The 19,526-nt window shown below is 68.7% G+C and overlaps 1 protein-coding gene across 1 annotated transcript in view; it reads right to left on the bottom strand.

The window, feature by feature from the left end:
• The window catches only part of CDH4 (cadherin 4), a gene marked incomplete at both ends in the record, with an annotated part of 123,483 nt that overhangs the window by 43,736 nt on the left and 60,221 nt on the right, over positions 1 to 19,526 (bottom strand). The gene's annotated exons all lie outside the window — the stretch shown is intronic.

Consider the following 19,526-nt stretch of genomic DNA (forward strand, 5'->3'; position numbering starts at 1 on the left):
CTCCTGGGGCTGAGTCCGAACACGGCCCTGAACCCCAGCAGCCGGCTCCCTCCGCACACACGTGGGCGGCCACCAGGGCACGTCCCAAGTGGACAAGCCCCTCAGGAGACGCCGGCCGCTCCGCCTGTCCCGGAGCCGCAGGACTGCCCAGCGGGCCTGCCCTCGGCCGGACGTGTCTGGGGACCCCAGGTACGAGCAGAGCCGTGGGGCCCGTGTACACTAAGCATGGACCCGTCTGGCATCCCCGCCCGCCCTGGGGTCCTGCTCCCCGCCCCAGCAGGGAGCCGGCGGCTCGGGGCGCTGGTCCGGCGCAGGGGTACGGGGCCCCTCAGACAGACAAATGTGCCCACGGTGGCAGCCTGGTGGGGACTCGGGGGGCCAGGAGGGGCCGGGAACTGCTCCCCTCCGCCCGCCTAGGCGTGCCAGCGCCGGCCCTAACTTCGGAGGTGGAGGGGGCGACACTCACGTGTGTGCTGAGCGTGGACGCCGCGTCGCTGACCGCTGGGGAGGACAAGGCCCCTCGCCACGGCCATCTTGTTCCTTCGCAGCCCGGGCCCCGGACTCCGGCGCCGCCGGCCGGGACGAGGGGTGGGTGCTCACGGCAGGGGCGGCCTCCTCCGGCGCCCCCGGCCCGGCACTGCCCGCGTCTTAGCCGCCCCTCTGTGCGCCCGGCTCCCCGATTCTCAGGCTGGAGTCCTGGGCCGGGGGCCTGTCGGCGGCCGGTGGGCGGGCGGGGTCTCCAGGCCGGCGTCTCGGGAGGCCGGGGGTCCCGCGTGTCTCCACACCCGAGCTTGACTTCGGCGGCTCAGGCGGGCAGGAAAAGCAGCCGCGGCTCCGGGCCTCACAGGCGCCCCCGGCTCCCCGAGCCTCCGCAGCCCCTCCGACGGGTGGCGCCCACGCGCGGCCCAAGGGCCCTGCCCACCGGCGATGCCCGTGGCGCAGCATCCCGCGGCCGTGGCCCGCCGCGAACCAACGCAGAGCGCGGCGCAGCATTGTTGCCCCGCAGGCCGGCGAGGCTCGGCCGGGTGCAGAGAGCCGCGCGGCACTTGACTCCCGAGTGTGAACGCAGCGCGCAGGAAGGCCGAGGAGCCGCGTTCGCTGTTTTTTCGCATGATTTAGGCGACGAGAAGGGTAAGGTCAGAGGCGGCCCCAGCCTGCTGGGCCTGGGCCTGGCGCGCGCCGTCCTCCACCAGTGCCCGCCCCAGGGGGAGCCCGGCTCTGGGCGCCCGGGGACAGGCCCTCGCGGGCCCCTCCAGCCGCTGAGAAGAGAAAGCGCTGCAGGCGCCCGCACCCCGTCCCCGTGTCAGGAGGCCGGTCTCTGGGGGGCCACCCACCCTCCCTGGCCGTCCCCTCCGGCCCCAGCCTCACCCTGAGCCCCCCAGGCCCAGCCTGCAGCCCAGGTGGACTGGGGCTGTCCCCGCGGGGTGGGCCGTGGGTGGCCACTGGGTGGCCTGCGTCGCCAGGGTGGGGGTGGGGGGCTTAGCCCTTCCGTTCCCTGTTCTCTCCACCTGAGGAAGCACTGGGAGCCTGCCCGGGGCAGGCCGGGCTTAACCGCTCCCAGGGGACAGACGCCCTTGACCAGGCTCCTCCCCGCCTCCTGGGTGGGGGTGGAGGCGGGTTCACCCGGGGCTGCAGGGTGGCCCGTCCAGCTCTGCTGGATGAGAGGGGCCTGACTCCTGGTGGGGGGCCAGGCCTCTGCCAGCCCCCGAGTGGACGTCCGGGGGCGCCACCAGCAGAGGGGGTGCACACAGGTTACCCTCAGCGGCCTCATCACCGGGGCTGAGGGGAGACCTGGTCGGCACCCCCACCTCCTGGCAGCCACCGAGACCACCTGGGGGCTACACATCCCACCCCCAGGCCCGGCCTCCCCTCCCGCGAGGTACACCCCTGGCAGCACCCCCTTTCCCCCCACATGCTCTGGGCACAGAGGCGCCCCGCAGCCTTCGTCCCGCTGCCTCCCTCCTGGGGCGCCGGCCATGAGGCCACGAGGCTCAGCCCCACTGCCGGCTCGTGATTTAGAGCCGCAATTACGCGGAGGAAGGCGATAAAGACTCCGAGAAATTACCTCGGGCTGGGAGGGGGAGCGGCAGGGGGAGGTCAGTGCTTTAGAGAGACGTTTCCAGTGATTTCCGCGCGATTAGCAACACCCCAAGGTCTTTCCGCTTGACGCGCTCTTGGGGGGGCAAGGAGGAACCCCAAGCAGCCTCCGCGGTGGTCTGTGCGTGAACGCTCAGGAGTGAGGACCCGCGTGCTCGGGCGGACCCTTGGGTGGCCAGGGCGGGGTGGGGCAGGGCCACTGCTGCCCTCAGCCCCCCGCTCCAAGCAGGGTGGCACCTCCGGGCCTAGACCACAGTCTGTCCCAGGGAGGGGGCCTGCGGGGCCCCACCCAGCCCGGTCTCCGAGTCGCCCTGTGGAGTCCCGGCCTCCCGGTGCGGACGGACGCCAGCGTCCCGCTGGGAAAGGGTGACACCGGGGCGGGTGACCCAGCAGAGCTGCCCCCAGGCCCCAGCCAGGCCCAGCATGACCACGGGGGGCTTCCAAGTCTGCGGGCTGCCTGGTGACAGCGTCCAGTGGGAGCCCAGGGGCTGTGACGCTTTCTGGGGGGGCCCCCCAGCAGGGCTCTTGGCCTGGTGGTCCCAGATGCTGGTCCCGCGCAGCCCCCACTCCTGCTGCCCCCCAGAGCTGCGGGGAAGACAGCCAGTGGGTGGGGCCGCCTCAGCTCCCCAGGGCCGTGGCGGGGCGGGGGGTCGAGTGAATCCCCTCCCAGGGCTGGCAGCCCCACGAGCTCGGCTGAAACCTCTCCCAGGCGCCTCGGCTCAGAGCGGTGGCCTACTCGGCCATTTTTTCTAGAAAGTTCTCCAGTTTGGCTTTTGTTAGCCCAACTGGGGAGCCGTCCAGTCAGGGTGAGCTGGCCGGCCATGGGGGGCGGGAGTCCAGAGCGGCGGGAAGCGGGCGTCCGGGCTGGGGTCTGCATTCGGCACCCGGCCCGCCGGGCAGCCCCACAGCCGAGAAAGCCCCGCGGGCTACTCTGGAAGGTGTCCAGCTCCCTCCGGGGGCGAGCCGCGCTCAGGCCCAGATGGGCCTCCTCCCTCCTGGTAATGGAACCCTCACACGCTGCAAGCAGACGCCATCATCTGTTTCCCAAAATTTTGAGAAAATGCAGAGGTGCAGGGCAGGGGCGGTGCAGCGAGGACACCTGGCCGGGCCATCTGTGACTCCCGGGGCGGGGCGGCCTCAGCGGCGAGGCTGGAGGGAGAGGGCCTTGCTTTCTCGCGGGCGCCCTCCCGTGACACCCCACACCCCGGGCTTGGCCGGCGATAGGTGTGCCACCGGAAAGTGCCGCCCACTGTCCTGGCTCTGGTGGACAGTGGACCAGGCGCTCCCGGGAGCGGGCGGGGCTCGAGGTCAGCCGTGGCCGTGGTCCAGGCGCAGGGCCGGGAGCTCCGAGCGCCCACTAGCTCGCCGGAGACCGGGCGTGAGCGAGCGGGTCCCCACAGCAACACGGCGTGTCCTCTTTTCTTGGCAATTTCTCTATCTGACCAAGCGCCATCGTGTGCCGGAGATGGGCGTGAGAGACGAGCGCGGCCCTGTCTCTCGGGCCTGTCGGTCCACGGACTAGGCATGGAGGGCCCAGCTGCGCCTCACCCCATGTCCTACCCACCCTGCTCCCCTGCAGCTCGCCAGCCACGCCCCCCAGTACCCCACGTGTGCCCACAGACTGTCCGCCCCGGGTGACCCCCTCACGGCACGTACTACCCTCACGAGGCCGACTGTAGCTGTCCGCCAACCGTCAGCTCGGGCCTGGCGCCTGCTGGCTGGGGGACTGCCCCACCCCCTAAGGGCACAGCTCCCCAGGGCCACAGGCCAGGAGCAGGGCCGGGGTGGGGCCGAGCGGCATCCTTCTGAGCGGCCTAGATCTCCGGAGAGGGGTCTGGACCAAACCAGGTCAGCCTGAGGCCGGGCTGCTCGGGGCGGCCTGAGGTCAGCCCCTCCAGGAGAGGCTGCACAGCCCCCCAGGGCTGGGCTCACCACGGCCCCCAGGCCTTGCAGGAGCCGAGCTGGTGGACGGCTCTTGGGCCGCGGCCAGAACCTGCGCGTGGCCAGCCGCCCCGTTGGGGCAGGGGCCCGGGCGGTGGGCATCGGTCCCTCCGGCCCTGAGCCCCAGGGAGGCACCTTGCACCGTCCAGAGGCGGCTCCCGGCTGGGGGTGGGTACCGGCTGTGTGCGGACGTGCCCAGCTGGAGCCCGGCCCGTAAGCATTGAGATTCCGCGCTCGGAAAACACGGCTGTTTGGATCCTCCCATGCAGCTGAGCAGCAGAAACGCTGCACATATTTTTTGCACCTATCCGGAGAAATTCATCGTTCACACCCGGCTTCACGCCATATGCTGGGAGCCGAGGGACGCAGGACGGCTGTCAGCTGCTGAAGGCGCCGCGCCTCCTTCCAGCGGCAGCTCTGACATTTCCCTTTCGCTTCTGTCAGCAGTCTCTGCGCCGCCAGCGGGAGCGGCTTCTGACAGGCTCCCGCGCACTCCCAAGCGTGGGGGCTGAGATCCCCGGAGCCCCGGGCCCATCCAGGACCCGAGGCCCCAGGTGTGCACCAGGTGGGGCCACCAGACCAGATCCCGCATTTCTGGGCTCCTTCCCGCCCCCAGCGCGGGGGAGGGGGCTCTGAACACCCCGGGGTGTGGCCCCACTCCCAGCTTGAGAGCCCCTGGTCAGAGGCAGCCGGGCCTCGCGGGGGCCTGAGGAGATGCCAGCCCGGCCCCCCGCCAGGGCCACGTCCTCTGCTCTGCGGGCTGAGGGGCCGTGTGCCGCCGGCTGAGAGCACTCGGGGTGGAGGGTGATCCGGGGCCGCTGGTGACCGCAGCTTGAGCCCTGCCGCGAGGAGCTGACCGGGATCCCCTCGGGTCCTCATCCTCGGGGCACTGTCGAGCTGGTTCTCCTTGATCCCACAGCCCCGATGCCGGCCCCCATCTCCAGCCGGGGCTGCCTGTCCCCACGGAGCTTTAATTGGATCATTGAAAACAACCCTCCTCCCAGAACCCTCTGCCGCTGCCGGCTTCCGGGCCTCCAGGAGAGGATGCTGTGGGGCAGCACCCCCGGGGGCGCCCGCACGGGCCCACCCAGCACTCGCCAGGCCCACCCCCTTGCTGGTGGAAGACAGCATTAAAAGAGAGTCTAAATCAACTTTCCTGACCCACCGCTGCGGAAGCGTGTGTAAGTGGCCGCAAACGGAGTCGCGCGGTGCCCAGGTGGCCTCCGCGAGGTGTGGCGTGGCGAGGTGTGGCGTGGCGAGGTGTGGCGTGGTCGCGAGCCAGCCCCGCCGCGGAGCTGGGGGTTCCTGGCGCGGGCGCGTAGCCGGGAATATTTCCTGGTTCCATCAATAAAAGCTTACGAGGCGCGTGGCGCAGGGCCGGGGCGGGGCCGCGTCTCCTGTTTCCTCGTTTAAGCCCCAAGGGAGCTGAGCGTGGGCTCCTGGGGGCGCGTGGAGCAGAACAGAAGCACAAGCCCCGGGGGCTGGAAAGAAGAAATCCCCCCGACAAAGTCCCGCTTAGCCTGACGCACATGACGAGACCCAGTGGGGGCCGCGCCCGCTTCCTCCCCCCCACCTGGGTCCCTGCAGGAGACCACGGGCCAGCGAGACTCAGGGGTGCCGGGGGTGGCGGGGGCGCCGGCTCATTTTAAGAATGAAAATATTTAGACGCTTCACTCGGCCCCTGACCCCGGCACGGCTCCCTCCCGCTCCCGCCATGCTTCCTCTGCAGGTGAGGCTGACAGGTGAGTACAGGCAGAGGCTGCGGGAGGGGGCGGCTCCTGGCCCTCCCTCCTGCAGGTGCGGGCCTCTCGCGAGGAGGGGGAGGGGCTCTTGGAGGCAGGGGGCCCCGGGGGGCCCTGGGCCTGTGTACACACGCAGCCACCCCACCCCTCCGCCCCTCCGGCTGTTACCTGCCCCGCCGTGCTGACGCACCTCCCTGAGAACGGCTTCTCCAGGGCAGCAGCTGACCCATCCAGCCCCGTCATGTGCAGGGCACCGCCTCCTGGAAGCCCCCCAGGATTGGTCGCTGCACGTGCCCGGCCCACACGCCGCCATCAGCTGCTCTCACTGGCGCCCTGACTCGCTGAGGGTCTGCCACAGGGCGCCGCTCCGGCCCGGTTCCCTCACACCTTCACGCCAGCGGGGTAGGAGCTGGCCTGGTCTCCATGGTGGGGCGCAGGGATGGACGGTGGCCACCGAGGCTGCTGGGCGACAGCCCTCCCTTCTGGGGGCAGAAACCCTCCCCCGCATGCTGGGGGCTGAGGAGGGAGCCAGGAGCAGCCGAGGACACAGCCAGCGCTGGACGGGGGGCCCCTGAGGGCCCCGGGAGGCTGGGCCCAGCGGCTCCCTCCTGCGGCGGGGTTCCCACACTCTGGCCCCCCCGGTGCGCCCCTCGCTGCCCACGCTCCTGCAGCGCCACCTCTGGGGCCGCGTCCGCCGCCTCCTCAGGAGGGCAGCTGCAGAGAGACGGGGCGTCTTCCCAGAGCCACTGAGCCAGGCCGGCCCTCCAGGTGGCCGGGGCCGGGTCCGCTCGCTGCCCACACAGCCGGGCTCCACCGGTGACCTCCGAGAGAACCGGGGCTCCTCTCCACGGTCGCGTCTTGCGTGCATTCATACACCTCATTTATACTGAAATGCCCCATCCTCCGCCGCGCCCACAGACAGATGCCAGAGTGAGCTCCACCGCGGCCCCGTGGCCAGGCGGCAGGCTCCCCGCCCAGCAGGAGGCGCCTGGGGGTGCGGGAGGGCTGTGCGGGGCTGAGGTCGGGCAACCTCTCCAGCTGCCCGTCACCCTCCAGGTCCTCCGGGCTCGGACCAGGCGCCGCGGCGCAGGCCACGTGCTTGCTGGGACCCGCACCCGCCCAGCAGCGGCCTGGGTGCCCCCGGCGCCCGGGGAATATGCCCCGGGCTCCTCCCTGACGTCCAAGCCCGTGCGGCCTGGGGCTGCCCGCGCCTGCCCGCTCGCTGTGGCTCCGGCCTCCGCCAGCCAGAGCTCAGCAGGGCACCCGCCGCAGGCCTTCCCCCGGGGGAGCCGGAGGAGGAGCGGGGCCGGGCACCGCCTCTTGACCTGGCCTCGCTCATTCCCGTCCCTTCTTTCCCGGGGGGCAGAGATCGCACGCACCCTGGACACGGAGGCCGCAGGGGGCCTGCAGCCGGGGTCAGGGGTCACACCACACCCCCAGGAACTGGGGACGCCCCGTGCTCTACGGCCCCTCGCAGAGGCCCCCCGCGTCCCTCCAGGCCAGCGTGTCTTCCGCGGCTGCACCCCCAGGCCTGCACACGGCGTGCCCCCTCTGTGGACGGCAGAGCCGACATGCAGCACACGTGTCGACACACACCAACACGTACGCGGCGGTCCTCTCTAGATAAGCACACACTCACTCACGCTCAGGGCCTAAAATGGCGGCCTCCCAGGGTCACACTCTCCGGGTGGAGGGTTAAATGGGGATTAAAGGCCCAGCGTCCCCCGCAGCTCGGGCCGGCAGCTCCCGGGCCTCAGCAGCCCGGACCGGAGGGTGCCCGGCCTCCCCAACCTGTGACAGCACCACCCCAACCTGTGACAGCGCCACCCCATGGGCCGAGGAGCAGAGACCCCGGCCAGCCCAGGCCCGGCCGCCCGCAGCACCCTGGGCCTCACCGTAGCTCCCACAGGGGCCCGCCTCTGCCCCTTCACGTGCCTGCTGGCCGGGGGAGGCTGCTGGAGCCTGGCTCCTACCACTGTGTACTGGGTGCCGAGATGGCCGTCCCGCCCCCCACCCTGTGCCCATCCTGGCTCTAGCGGAGGCCACAGCACCTCCCTGTACCCCGTCACCAGATTCTGGCACCGGCCAGACTGCTGGGGGTCCTGGGCTCCAGGCCGCCTTCCCCCATGTGGTTTTAGGCCCGGATCAGGCCTCCGGCCCCCAGCTGCCGTCCTGGCCAGCGCGGCCACTCTGGGAGGCACAGCGGCTGCCTGACCTCGTGCAGTGACCAGCACCCCACTCTTGGGCAGCGGGGCTAGGAGCTCAGAGGGCAGGGGGCATCGCTGGCCCAGGAAGCTGGTGGCCAGCCAGGGCCCAGTCAGGGCTCACAGATTCCGCCCATGTGGTCTGGAAACGTACTCGGTGCCTGGGCCCCGCATCCACCTGGGCCAGCCTGGGGACGCTCTCGGACCCTGGCCTCCGCCCTCCTCTGCCTGACCTGCAGGGCCGACTCAGCGCAGCCGCTGGGGGACGCCCCCTCTGCTTCTGCCCTCAGCCGAGCTGGCCTGGAGCCTCGGGTGCCGACAGGGCCAGGCCCGGGAGCTCTGGACACACAGGCAGACTCTGGCAAGTGACCGCGCCGGAAGTGAGCCAGCACGGCGGCCCTGGCTCCGCACCTCCACAGAGGACCCTGCGGGCCTTTGGGGCGCTCTCCCTGCGGTCGGCGCCCATGGTCTCCTGGGGCGTGTGCTGAACGGGTGCCGCCGCTCCCTAAGCAGCCCCCCGGGGTCAGCGCCTCTTCGGGCAGACGCGGAGCTGGGAGGGGCTGGCGGTGCCCAGGCAAGCCCCGAGGGGAGTGTCCGGCCGTCTCCCCTCAGGCTCCAGCCCGCAGCCACGAGTCCAGGCTGACCTCTTTCGCGTCAGCAATGGATTTTCAAAGCTCAAACAGTTGCTGGCCATTTTGGGGGCAGCCCCTGACCTGGCCAGGCAGTGAGGGCAGAGGCCCTGGCCTGGGGTGCAGCTCTCCAGGGGAGTCGGGGGAGCCCAGGCCGCTCATGGCCCAGAGCGGGTGCCCCGGGCAGCATGGCCCCTTTGGCCTGGCCGGCCCGGACGGTCTGAACACCCCCCACCCCCCCACCCCCGCGCCAGCACCAGCAGAGTCCGTGGGCTCCGTCTCCAGGCAACCGGCGGCTTTCCTCAGATTCCACCAGGACGATGGGCTGGCAGAAGCAATTTCAGTTACCGAGCTTATTTGGGCATGTGTTTGTTCCGATATGAACAAAAATTTTTAGAAAATTCATTTGACCGCGGCGGGTTCGTCTTCTGAACTGGCACAGGGCAGAGCAGCCTCGATGGTGGGCCCAGCGCCAGGGCTGCTGGGATGGGCATGCACCGTGGGCGCCTGCTGGGGCCTAGAGTCAGGGGCGGGGACCCCAGGCCGGAGGCCCGGTGAGGAGGCTCGCCTGGCCGCAGGGAGAGGGAGCACTTAGGGCCCAGGGTGGGGGGGCTCCAAGGGGACCCTCCCCCCAGTCCTGCCCCAGGCCCTGTACCCGCTTCCCTGGGATGGCGACACCCCAGACAGGCTCTGCCCTAAAGATGAGCTCAGAGTGGGGCCACGGCCCCCACCCCTGTCTGCGGCCACGTGCACGGCCTGGCCAGGGCAGCGCTGGCCCCAAGCCACATGGGCCCCAGGTGAGCGACTGTGGGTGCCGAGGTCGGGTGAGAGTGACTTGTTTCTCGGGGTGCCCGCCCTGCAGTGGCCCTGGGCACCCAGCCACCTGCCAATGGTGGCCCCGGCCCCGCAGCAAACCTGAGGGGTAGCCCCGGAGCCCCCAGGCCCCGAACACGCTCTGGCCACCTGACGTGGAAGGGCTCACTCTGCTGCTCCCAGGACTGTGCGCCCCAAGGCCGAGCTGGACGCCCCGGCCACGCTGCACCTGCCTCCTGGAGCCCCGGCTGTGCCACACCCCTACCCTGTTGGGGCTTGCCCTGAGCCTAACCTGCTGCATGACCGCCGAGGTCACTCAGCGCTCGTTTGTGAACGTTTTTAGTACGTGTTCCTGATGCCAAGCGGGCTGCTACGACTCGGCCGTGAATCACAACAGGGCAAGCCGAAACGCTCAGATCATTTCACGTGTGACTGTTTTTTAAAAATTACACTGATTTTCATACATTGTAAATGCCAAGTAATAATTAAAGTTTCTTTAAAAGTCTCAAACTTAATTCGGCCTAATGATGGGAAGTGAAAAGGCATTTTTTCCCAATAAAAAATGGCCCCGCGTATCAACATCCTAAGCATTACCCCTGGGGCTGTAATCAGACAAAATTAAATGTCAAGACTCAACGGACTTGAGTGGATTTTCCTCATACGCTAACGGTGGGGGCTTAATCGGTTTTCTCTGAAAGACAAGACGGCGATATTTATTGGAGGCGCCGCGAGTGTCCGCGCGCTGCGGCCCGGCAGCTCATCTTGAAGAATCCAGCCTAAGGGAGTGACCGAGCAGACACAACCGGCGTGCTCCCCGTTCGTTATTTATGGAGTCGAAAGATTAGGAGTCACCCAGACGTCAGACAGAGGCCAGGTCGGCGGGTGGAGCCAGCCGGGGGTGCCCAGGGGCCTCTGGGAACGTGAGCACGCGGGCAGCTGCGGACGGTTGAGCCGATGTAAGCTTTTGCTAACGTCTGCATGACATAAACTGCACGCCATAGAGAAAGATTGAGCTCATTGTTAGGTCTTGAAAAAACTCACAAAATACTACTTATTTCTGAATCAACAGCGCTAAAAACCTGTAATTATTATTACCTTCAAGTAGGGAAATAAATCTTTTAAAATGCAGCATAAACAACGTGGTGATCACGCGTTGGGGTTAAAGTGCAGCTTTTCTAAAGGTGAAGGACAGGTCTGTGTTTCCAAAGCTGCACCCCTGCTCGGCCCGCACCCCTGCTCGGCCCGCACCCCTGCGACACCGGCGGTGCTGGGGGCCTCCGAGAGGACCAGAGCCTCTGGCCCGTCCTGGGGGACGGCAGCGCCCGGCGGCGGGTGCCCAGCTCCCCCCGCCCACGCCTGGGAGCCACCACCAGCAGGCCGCGCCCAGGGCAGCAGGCTGCCGGGGCCCACAGCCCGGGGGTCACCTGGAGTAAGCGCGCAGCAGGAAAGGGCATGAAGGGCAGGGCCGTGGGGCTGCGGGGCGCGGAGCTTGGGGGCTGCTCTGCCCCAAGGGGCTCAGCTCCTGCACTTGAGGCATCGCACAGCTGCCCCGTGGCCGACGGTCTCAGGCCGGTGGTCTCAGGCCGGTCTCCCCAGCTGGGCCCGAGCCCCTGGTGGGCGAAGCCGCCGCTGTGACGGACGCAGGGCCGACGCCGTCTCCTCCGCAGGCACCGTGTCGGCTCTTGGCTGCCGCGCGGCTCCTGTGACAGCCGTGAGTGTGACCTGGACGCGCGGCGTCCAGACTCTCAGGCGGGCTCGGTGACTCGCGTGCGAGAGGAAAACGTTGAAGTTGGAGGGAAAGTCAAAGGATTCGGAATCCGGGCCGATGGGATTCCAGCCCCGAGGCTGAGCACCGCCGAGCCCACGCCTTGGCCTCATGCCCGGCGGCCCCTCTCGCCGCCGGCTATGCCCGCATGGGCCCTCGCCCAGCCCGGGGCCTGCGTCTCCCCAGGGCCAGGCCGCGCCCGTCCTGGAGCCACCTCCGTCTCCAGGGCCAGACTCTCCGTGACGGCCCCGCCTCCCTCACCTCGAAACAGACTCCGGAGCAGCGGGGCCTCTTGTCCCACCCCAGCAGCGAGCCCCGCAGCAGCCGGCTCCTCCCAGGGGCGCAGCGGGACCACCCTCCTGAGCTGCCCCTGGGCCTCAGGGCGTCTTCTGGGGGCCACGGAGGAGGGAGGCTCCTGGGCGCCGCCCCGGGGAGCCCCAGCCCCGGCACGTCCCAGAGGCTTCTCCAGAGGGCGACTGTTGAGCAATGGATGCGTCCTGTGTCCGGGGCACATAGGGGCCAGCGCCGCCTGCCCCCCCGAGCCCTGTCCCCTCAGGAGACCAGGCGCCTCAGCAAGAGCCAGTCCACTGCTGGCTCCCGGGAGCACCGGCGACAAACGGCCCCACACACCCACCGCTCCCTGCCGGGTCTGGGTGGGGGTCCTGGGTGGGGGTCCGGGGACATTCTGGGGGTTCTTGGGGGGTGCTGGGTGGGGGGTCTTGGGAGGGCTTGGTGGGGGGGCTCTGGGGGGCCTCTGGTTCTCTGCTCCTCTGCCCGGCAGGGGCCAAAAGCAGCGGCAGCTGTTACCCTGATCGACTGCGCCGTGTTTTAGGCAAATTAACCTGTCCAGAAAATTCTTTATTACGGCGCTCGTGGGCAGATGGGAATACGAGCTTGGCGATCCCAGTACCCGCTCTGCAATCAAGTGAAACGTTTCAATAGACTAATGAGCTTTCGTTCCCAGCGCGTCCTCCGCCGGCAGGGGAAGCAGCCCAACGGGCCGGCCTCAGGGTCCAGCCCCCGCCGCCCCAGCTGGTCCCCACCTGCGGGCAGCCCCCCAGCCCGCCTCCCGGCATGCACCCTTCCCCGCCCTGGTCAGGGGGTCCCCGAGGACTGGAAACTCTTGTCCCGCGCGCTCCTAGCTGGCTCTTTACGTGCCCCCAACGCGGCTGAAAGCAGGAGTGGGCAGGCCCGGCGGGCACGTGGTCATGGCCCCGCACCAGGCCTGCGCGTTCGCGCTCGAGGAGCAGAGAACAGGCGGGATTCCGGGGCGGCCCTGCGGCCCTGGCGGCCAGGAGGAAGCCCCGGCCCCCTCCCTGTGCTCGCGGCAGGCTCTGCCCAGCACCCACCCTCACGCAGAGAAGACGTGATTTTTTTAAGGCAAATGTGCTGAGTCTTACGTCCCCACGTAAGCACAGAAACTCGAAGAAGGCTGTTGGGCAACAGTTAATCAGAAATGGGAGATTAAATTTTCCCTTTATATTATGCACACGTTTAAAGTCATGAAGAAAGATTCTAAGCAAATAAATCATGTTTTACAAATGACTAAAACCCAAGGAGCAGCTTAAGACGCGGCGAGATCACGGAGCCTCAGCCGTGCGGCCGCGCAGCCTCTGATGGGCCGCCAAAGGCTCGAAACAAAACAATTACAGATGTTTGCGCGCATCTCTCTCCCCCGGGCGCCGCTGCGGAGATGAAACGGGCCGGGCCTCCGCCGGGGACAGCCAGGGAAGCAGATGCAGCGGGCGGGGCGCGGCCGCCGGAGGCCGGTAACTTTTCCGAGGGGCTTTGCGGCCTCTCCGGGCACGGCGGACGTGAACGGGGCCCGGATTCCCGAAGGCCACTGCGGACAGCTGAGAAGAGGCCAAGTGCCCTGAGCTGCAGGAGAGGCGGGGCGGGGGCGGCGTCCGCACCGGGCAGGCCCCTGGGCTGTGTCTTTGCTGCGGGCTGTGGGACGCTGGCACCTGCAGCTGCGGCCTCCTCGTGGGGTGCGGGGTTTGGCTTTGTCTTGCCCAGCAAGGGCGTGGATCTGCTCTGAGCGCGCCTGGTCCCCAACACGAGGGGACGGAATCGAGAAGACTCAGCTGCCGCCCCGCACGGCACCACCAGTTCTCGGCCACGAGCCCTGCGGTCACCCAGGGCTCCCGCGAGCGAGTGGGCGTCGGCGAACGCGGGCAGGTGGGGGCGGGCCCGTGCACCAGCAGCAGCAGCATCCTCACCACCACCTACCACCTCCCTCGCCATCACCACCTCCACTGGAGCTGCTGCCAGGGAGGGGCGGGGCGGGGGTGCAGGCCGAGCCCCAGGGGGCCAGGGCTGGGGTGCTCAAGATCTTTGTGGCACGCAGCTTCCCTCCATCTGTCCTGGGGGACTCGATGGGAGTCGGGGTGCAGGCAGTGTGTGCGCAGCGTGGCTGCGGTGGGGGAGTTTCTGCCGTGGAGCGCCCAGAACACATGGGCAGGGCGGCTGCTTCTGCCACTAACAGTCCTGGTCACAGAGGCGCCTGCTCACGCTGGTCACTGCTCCATGGGGCCCCTGGGTCCCTCAGAGTGGAGGTGCCGTTACTGGGAAGTGGGGGACATAGAGGATCCTTGAGGGTCCCTGCTCCTAGCCGCCTTGGGGCCTCAGGCCTCACGCAGCCCTGTCCCTCGTCTGTGAAGGGAGAGGTGACACAGGCCAGGAGAGGTGACACAGGTCAGCAGCACCCCCGGGGTCTGGGTCGGGCTCCAGGCCACCACCGGGGCGTCCAGGTGAACAATGGCCAAGCTCTTACCTCTGGAAGGGTCAGCTCGGGGCCCGCGCCCACAGGCCTCTCCAGTTCTCTACTTCAGTGTCTGGAATGAGCGGCTCTCAGGGGAGCACCCAGCGAGCCACAGGACCCCAGGGCCAGGCTCGCCCGGTGAGTGGGGCCTGCCGCCTCCCTCCCTCCAGCCCCTGGACGGCTCCAGGTTCCCTCCCGATGGGCACCCACTCCTGGTCGGGCTCAGCTCACGCTCCCCGCAGGAAGGATTTTGGCAAAGGTGGGAGCTGCCTTGGCGCCCAGTGCACAGAAAAGGGCAGGAAATGTGCTGTGCCACTGCTGTGGGGCAGCGGGCGCGGTCTGCAGGGAAGTGCTGTATTGCATCCTGGCCAGGGCGCCGGTGGAGCCCGGCTGTGGCCCCCGAGGACCCCCTCCTTGGCCCGGAGATCTGGCTGCCCCTCCGCAGGCCCCAGAGGGTGAGGATGAACTTCAGGGTGCGAAGCCTGCCCCGGGCTGTAGGAGCCTGCGCTTCTCAGGGCTGACGGGGCCTGGACTGGACGCGGGGAGGAGACGGGCGGCACCGGGCGCCGGCGTGTGGGGCTTGCCTGCCCTCGCGGGCCGGGTGCTGTGACGGGGGCGCCGGCCTTTCACACGCGCTGGAGACTTGGCTTCCCCTAGGGCAGCAGGAGGACGGCGGGCACAAAAGCAGCTCCGCCTCGTGCGCCGGGCGCGGACCCCTGGCCACGGCTGTGCCTGCTGCAGGGTGCTGGCCGCACCGCCCAGGGGGCCGCCCAGGGGGCTGGCTCTGAGTCCGGGCCCGGGTGCCAGGGGGCTCTGTCGGTGGGAGTCTGCATCCGCTACGCTGTGCGAGTTCGCTCAGCCACACTTTATCCATGAAGACAGCTTACTTAACTCTTACAGCTTAAAAGCCCTTAATTAAAACAATAAATCAGAGGAGTGTCCTGTGGCAGCGTGGCTGCTCCTCGAGGCCCCTCGACGTGGGGGGTCTGAAGGGAGTGCTCCCCCGGATGCCCCTGCTCTGCAGACCCTGCCGGCGCAGCTGCTGTCCTGACACGCCAGCGAGCGGCCAGCTCGCCTGGACCCTCGGTGCCCCCCCAAGGGAGCCCCCCAGAGCAGAGACTGCGAGCGTCCCCTACACCAGGCATGGATGCACCTTCGCCCTCCCGGGGGCCATGACCTGGAGGTGGGGCTGGAGCGACCTGTGGATCAGCCACGCAGGCCACACGCTGTGTCCCCGGGCTGCGGTGCTGGCTCTGCCCTCCCTGAGAAGCACCCAGGGGCAGGTCACCGACCAGCAGTGGAGACCGGAGCCCAGGCCACCTGAGCTGCCACTCGGACAGGCTGACGGCCAGAATGTGCACGGGACAGCTTGACCTCAGCTGCTCCAGGTGCCGGCACCCCTTTCCAAATGCCCCATCCCTTCAAGCTGCTCCCCAAACATCACCATGTGCTTGAAGGAGGTGGGGGGGTGGAGGAAGCTGCAGGTGCGGGGGGGGGCGGGTGCTGTCTGCGGTGCTGCTTGGGGGGCTCCTGGCCGCACAGCAGGTGGCACGTGGGCAGGTCAGGTGGGGCTTGGCGCAACCCCCTGTGCGCAGTGTGGGGCTGGGGGCAGCGCTCACGGGTAGGCGGTGCTTTGGGGAGGTGGGCTTTGGAGCAGCTGCGCCGGGGGGTTCCGCACAAGCTCCCCAGACAGAACCCCTGCTGTGAGCCTGTCCTGGACATGGGGAGACCCGGGCCACCACCGCTGCGGGGTGGGGGTCACCATTTCATTCCAAACCAGCAGCCCGTCTGCCCATCTGCTCTGGCCGCGCTGGCGACAGACTGGTTCTGACTTCAATGAAAACGAGTAAGTAAAATCCGTGCACCCAGGCCCCAGCTTGCGCGCGCTGCTGCTCTCACCCCAGGGTCCAGCCTGGTTTCTGGACGCTGGCGCTGCGGCATCGGGACGTGCGGGTGACCACCCAGGACGACGGCACTTGTCTCGGCGCGATTAAAATGCAGGTGGCTGCACATTAGCGCCCGGGGCGCGGGCAGCAACCGACCGGCCTGCACCCCAGGGCCGGCAGCCCTCACCCCGCGCCCCGTCCTCTGGTCCTTTCCGCTCTCGGGCGCCTCCCCTCCCGCCCGTGGAGGCCCGGCCCAGCCGGCCCCGGGGACGGTTCATGCCAGCCGCGTCGCCCGCCGCGGGCCGCACTGCAGGAAAGACGCGCCGGCCCAGATGCCCTCGCCAAGTTGCGACTCGTGAACGAATGATGCCCCAGTTCCAGGGCTCGTGCAGCCCCCACCCTGCCCACCCTGCCCGGCTTCCTCCGCTGCGCCCGAAACGCCAGAGCCATTCGTGGTTTTCTGTGGCAAGACGCTCAGCTTCCCGTGGGCCCCGCGATCCCCCAGACACGCCCCCCCACCCCCCCACCCCGGCAAGCCGGTGACCCTCCAGTCACCCCGTCCTCGCGCGTGCCAGCTCCCAGCCTCCATTTCCTCCTGGGACACTCTGCGCAGCAGCTGTGGGCCCTGAGCCCTCGGCCGTGCGGCTGCTGCTGCCCTCCCGCCTCCCCCCTGCGCTGCTCGGGGGGGGGCCCCCTGAGCCTGGTCTGTGCTGGCTGCTCTCCTGCCTCCCCCCTGTGCTGCTTGGGGGGGGCCTGTGAAGGCAGCTGATTTGCTGCACCCTGAGAATTTAAACTTCTGCAAACACGCTTTAATTTTTTATAGGCATCTTAAGCCACTAAAGTGCAAGCAGCCTGGATAAAACGTTGCCCCGAGAACTTGGCTTGATAGTTTGAAAAATTAAATCTTAAAATCCCCCAGCTCTGTTAGCGGGCGGGAGTGATGGGCACGTCTTAGGTCCATCCGTCCCCCCCCCCGGCCCCTCCCTCTGACCCTCGCCTTTTCCTTTTCCCGCGTGACCCCGCGGCGGGGACGGGCACCCTGGGGCCATCTCCTGAGGGCCAGCCGGGGTCCCGGGGGCGGGCGGGCCCGCTGCTTCCGGCTGTCCCGGGCCCAGCCCAGGCAGCTTGCTGCCTGCTCCCCCGGGGCCCGCCCGGGGCGACCTGTATGTGGCTGTGGGAGCTGCCCAAAGCCGGCCAGGGCGGCCGCGTGGCGGTGTGGCCTGCCGCCAGTGCCAGGAGGTCTGTTCAGGCTGCGATACCAGCAGAGCCGGCGCCACGGAGCACAGCGGCACTGTCCCTGCTCGCCACGCTCCGGCGCCCGGCCTTGTCCCGGCAGGAGACGCGGCAGCGAGACCCCCGGCCACACTCCACCCTCCGTCAAGCCAGCGCCCCGTCCACGTCCCAGGGATGTCCCCAGGGAAGGGAACAAAGGCCCTTTGAGGACGTGCTGCTTGGAATTCCGTGTGTGTCGCCCAAAGTCCGCCGGCTGGGAGGCTTTTCTCACGCAGGCAGGAGCGCCCCATGTCCTGCTCGGGCGCATTGCTGCTTGCAGATGCCTCGGCCACCCCGGAGGCCCTCACCCTGGGGACAGAGGCGCCCGTGGCTGCCCCAGGCGCGGGGCACCGGCCTGGCCCTGAGCCCAGGCGGCTGCACACGGCTGGGAGGCCGGGGCTCCGGAGATGGCCCCGCTCCGCCCTAGCCAGGGGCCACCTGCCCTAGGGGCCCCACACGTGTTGTCTCCCCCATCCAGTGGGTGAGCCCCACATCCAGGGGCCTGGCCTGGACGGAGCTCACGGGCCGGGGGTCACGTGTGAGGGGTGGGCCAGAGCAGACGGCGGAGCCCGCACGGCGGGTCGGGGGCAGGGGGCCGTGAGACCAGAGCGCAGGGGCATCCAGTGGCCTCTCCGCCCGCATTGGGCACAGTGGCCGGCGCCTTAGGAGCGGCGGGTCAGGGTCGTCCTCCACAGTCCCGCGTCGTCGCCGGCTGCGGGCGGGTGGGCGAGGGATGCACAAGGAGACGCTGATCGCGTCTAAATCTGCCGTCGGGGCCGTTGTTGTAAAGCCAGTTCTTCCCCTCGCAGCTGTTTTCAGCGAATGGGGCTGTGGCCTCGGAGGAGCGGAGCCTTCCGCAGCCCCCACCCGGGCCCGGCGCAGGGACCCCTGCCTGGCAGCCCAGAGCGCCGGGGCAGAGGCCGGCGAGGCGTCCTGCTGCGGTTCTTGTCCAGTTATCGCTGGAGGCGAGAGCCCTGCTCGTCCCCTGGACCCCTCGCTCCTCTGTGGGGCCCCGCGGTTCTGGGGAGCCCGTGGGGAGGCTCAACCCACACCAGCCATGGAGCTGCCGCAGCTGCTTGGCGTGTGGGCGGGAGGCCCTGCTCCCCTCGACGGCCTTCTGGGGGACTCGGGACGCGCCTTCCCGCTGCCAGGGGTGGGCGTCCTGCGGCGTGTCCAGCCGGGGCCTGGGGAGGCCAGGGGTTTAGGACAGGCGACAGGCGGTGCGGGAGCACCGGGGCCGCCAGCTTCTGTGCCCAGACCCCAGCAGAGCCCCAGCCTTGCTCTCCCTGTGCCCGGGCACCACGGGTCCGGCGCCGGCTGCTGTTCCTGTTCCAGCAGCTTCCAGACAAGCGCGCGGCGCAGGCGCAGGCGGGCACCAGAGCCAGCGCCCAGCAGCGAGGGCCCCGGGGCCGTGGGCGCGCGTCCAGACGGCGGGGAGAGAAGGGCGCCACCTCAAAAACACCTTAGACCACCAAGTAGTGTGTCTGTCGCTGAGCGCTAGCAGAGCCTTGCATAACGCACGGAATAAATGCCTCCGAAAATCAATATTTCCAGCTGGATGTACAAATTAAATGGTGTTATTCAAGGGCGAGATTAAAACAATGATTTAAGATGGAAATTGAGTTATAGCACCTCGTGCCTGCCCGCCGCTGGATGCGTCAATAGAACAGATTCGTTAGCATCAGTCCGTCTACCTCCCTCGACAGGCGGAGGGGGCCCCGCCCGAGAAGTGGGGAGCAGCGGGGAGCACACCCGGACACATCCCCGGCTGCCGGCCGGGCCTGGGGGGGCTGGGCTGTGGGGTCTGCTTGGGGAGGCTCCAGCTCGGCGACCTTTCTGCGGGGTAAGGGGCTGCCCTGCCCGTTCCCTGCGGGGTGGCGCCCTGCCCCCTGCCCCCGCTGCCTGCCAGGGCACCCAGGAGCCCGCGACCCTCCTGAGTGCCCTGAGGACACAGCCCGCCCACAGCAGGCGAGCCCCCCGCGTCCCCATCCCCTCGAAAGCCCTCCGCGGGGCCCAGGGCAGAGCAGGCCGAGCGCAGAGCGGGGCCCCCGAGCAGGCTCACTGTCACCCGGACACTCACCCTGGGATTGTGCGAGCAGAACTTACGGACGTCCCCGTGAAGCGCCTCCAGTGAGAAATCCATCTTTGATCCAGATTTTAATAAGGATTATATAATCATAACGAGACTGTAATAAAACAGCATTACCTGAATAATCCGTTTCATTACTGACTTTATTACGAGTTCCCATTCATTACGATTTACCGGCTACTGGCGGCGCTCGTCGACGGCGCAGCAGCAGGCGCTCGAGGGGCAGGACCAGGGCGTGTGTCGCGTGACCCTGCCCGGCCGGACGGTCCTTCCCCGCCTCCGGAACCGCATGTGACTGTCTCCCCGTGACAACGGCTGCGCTTTGGG

This window comes from Talpa europaea (genome assembly GCF_964194135.1).
Source record: "Talpa europaea genome assembly, chromosome: 11".
Taxonomy (NCBI): domain Eukaryota; kingdom Metazoa; phylum Chordata; class Mammalia; order Eulipotyphla; family Talpidae; genus Talpa; species Talpa europaea.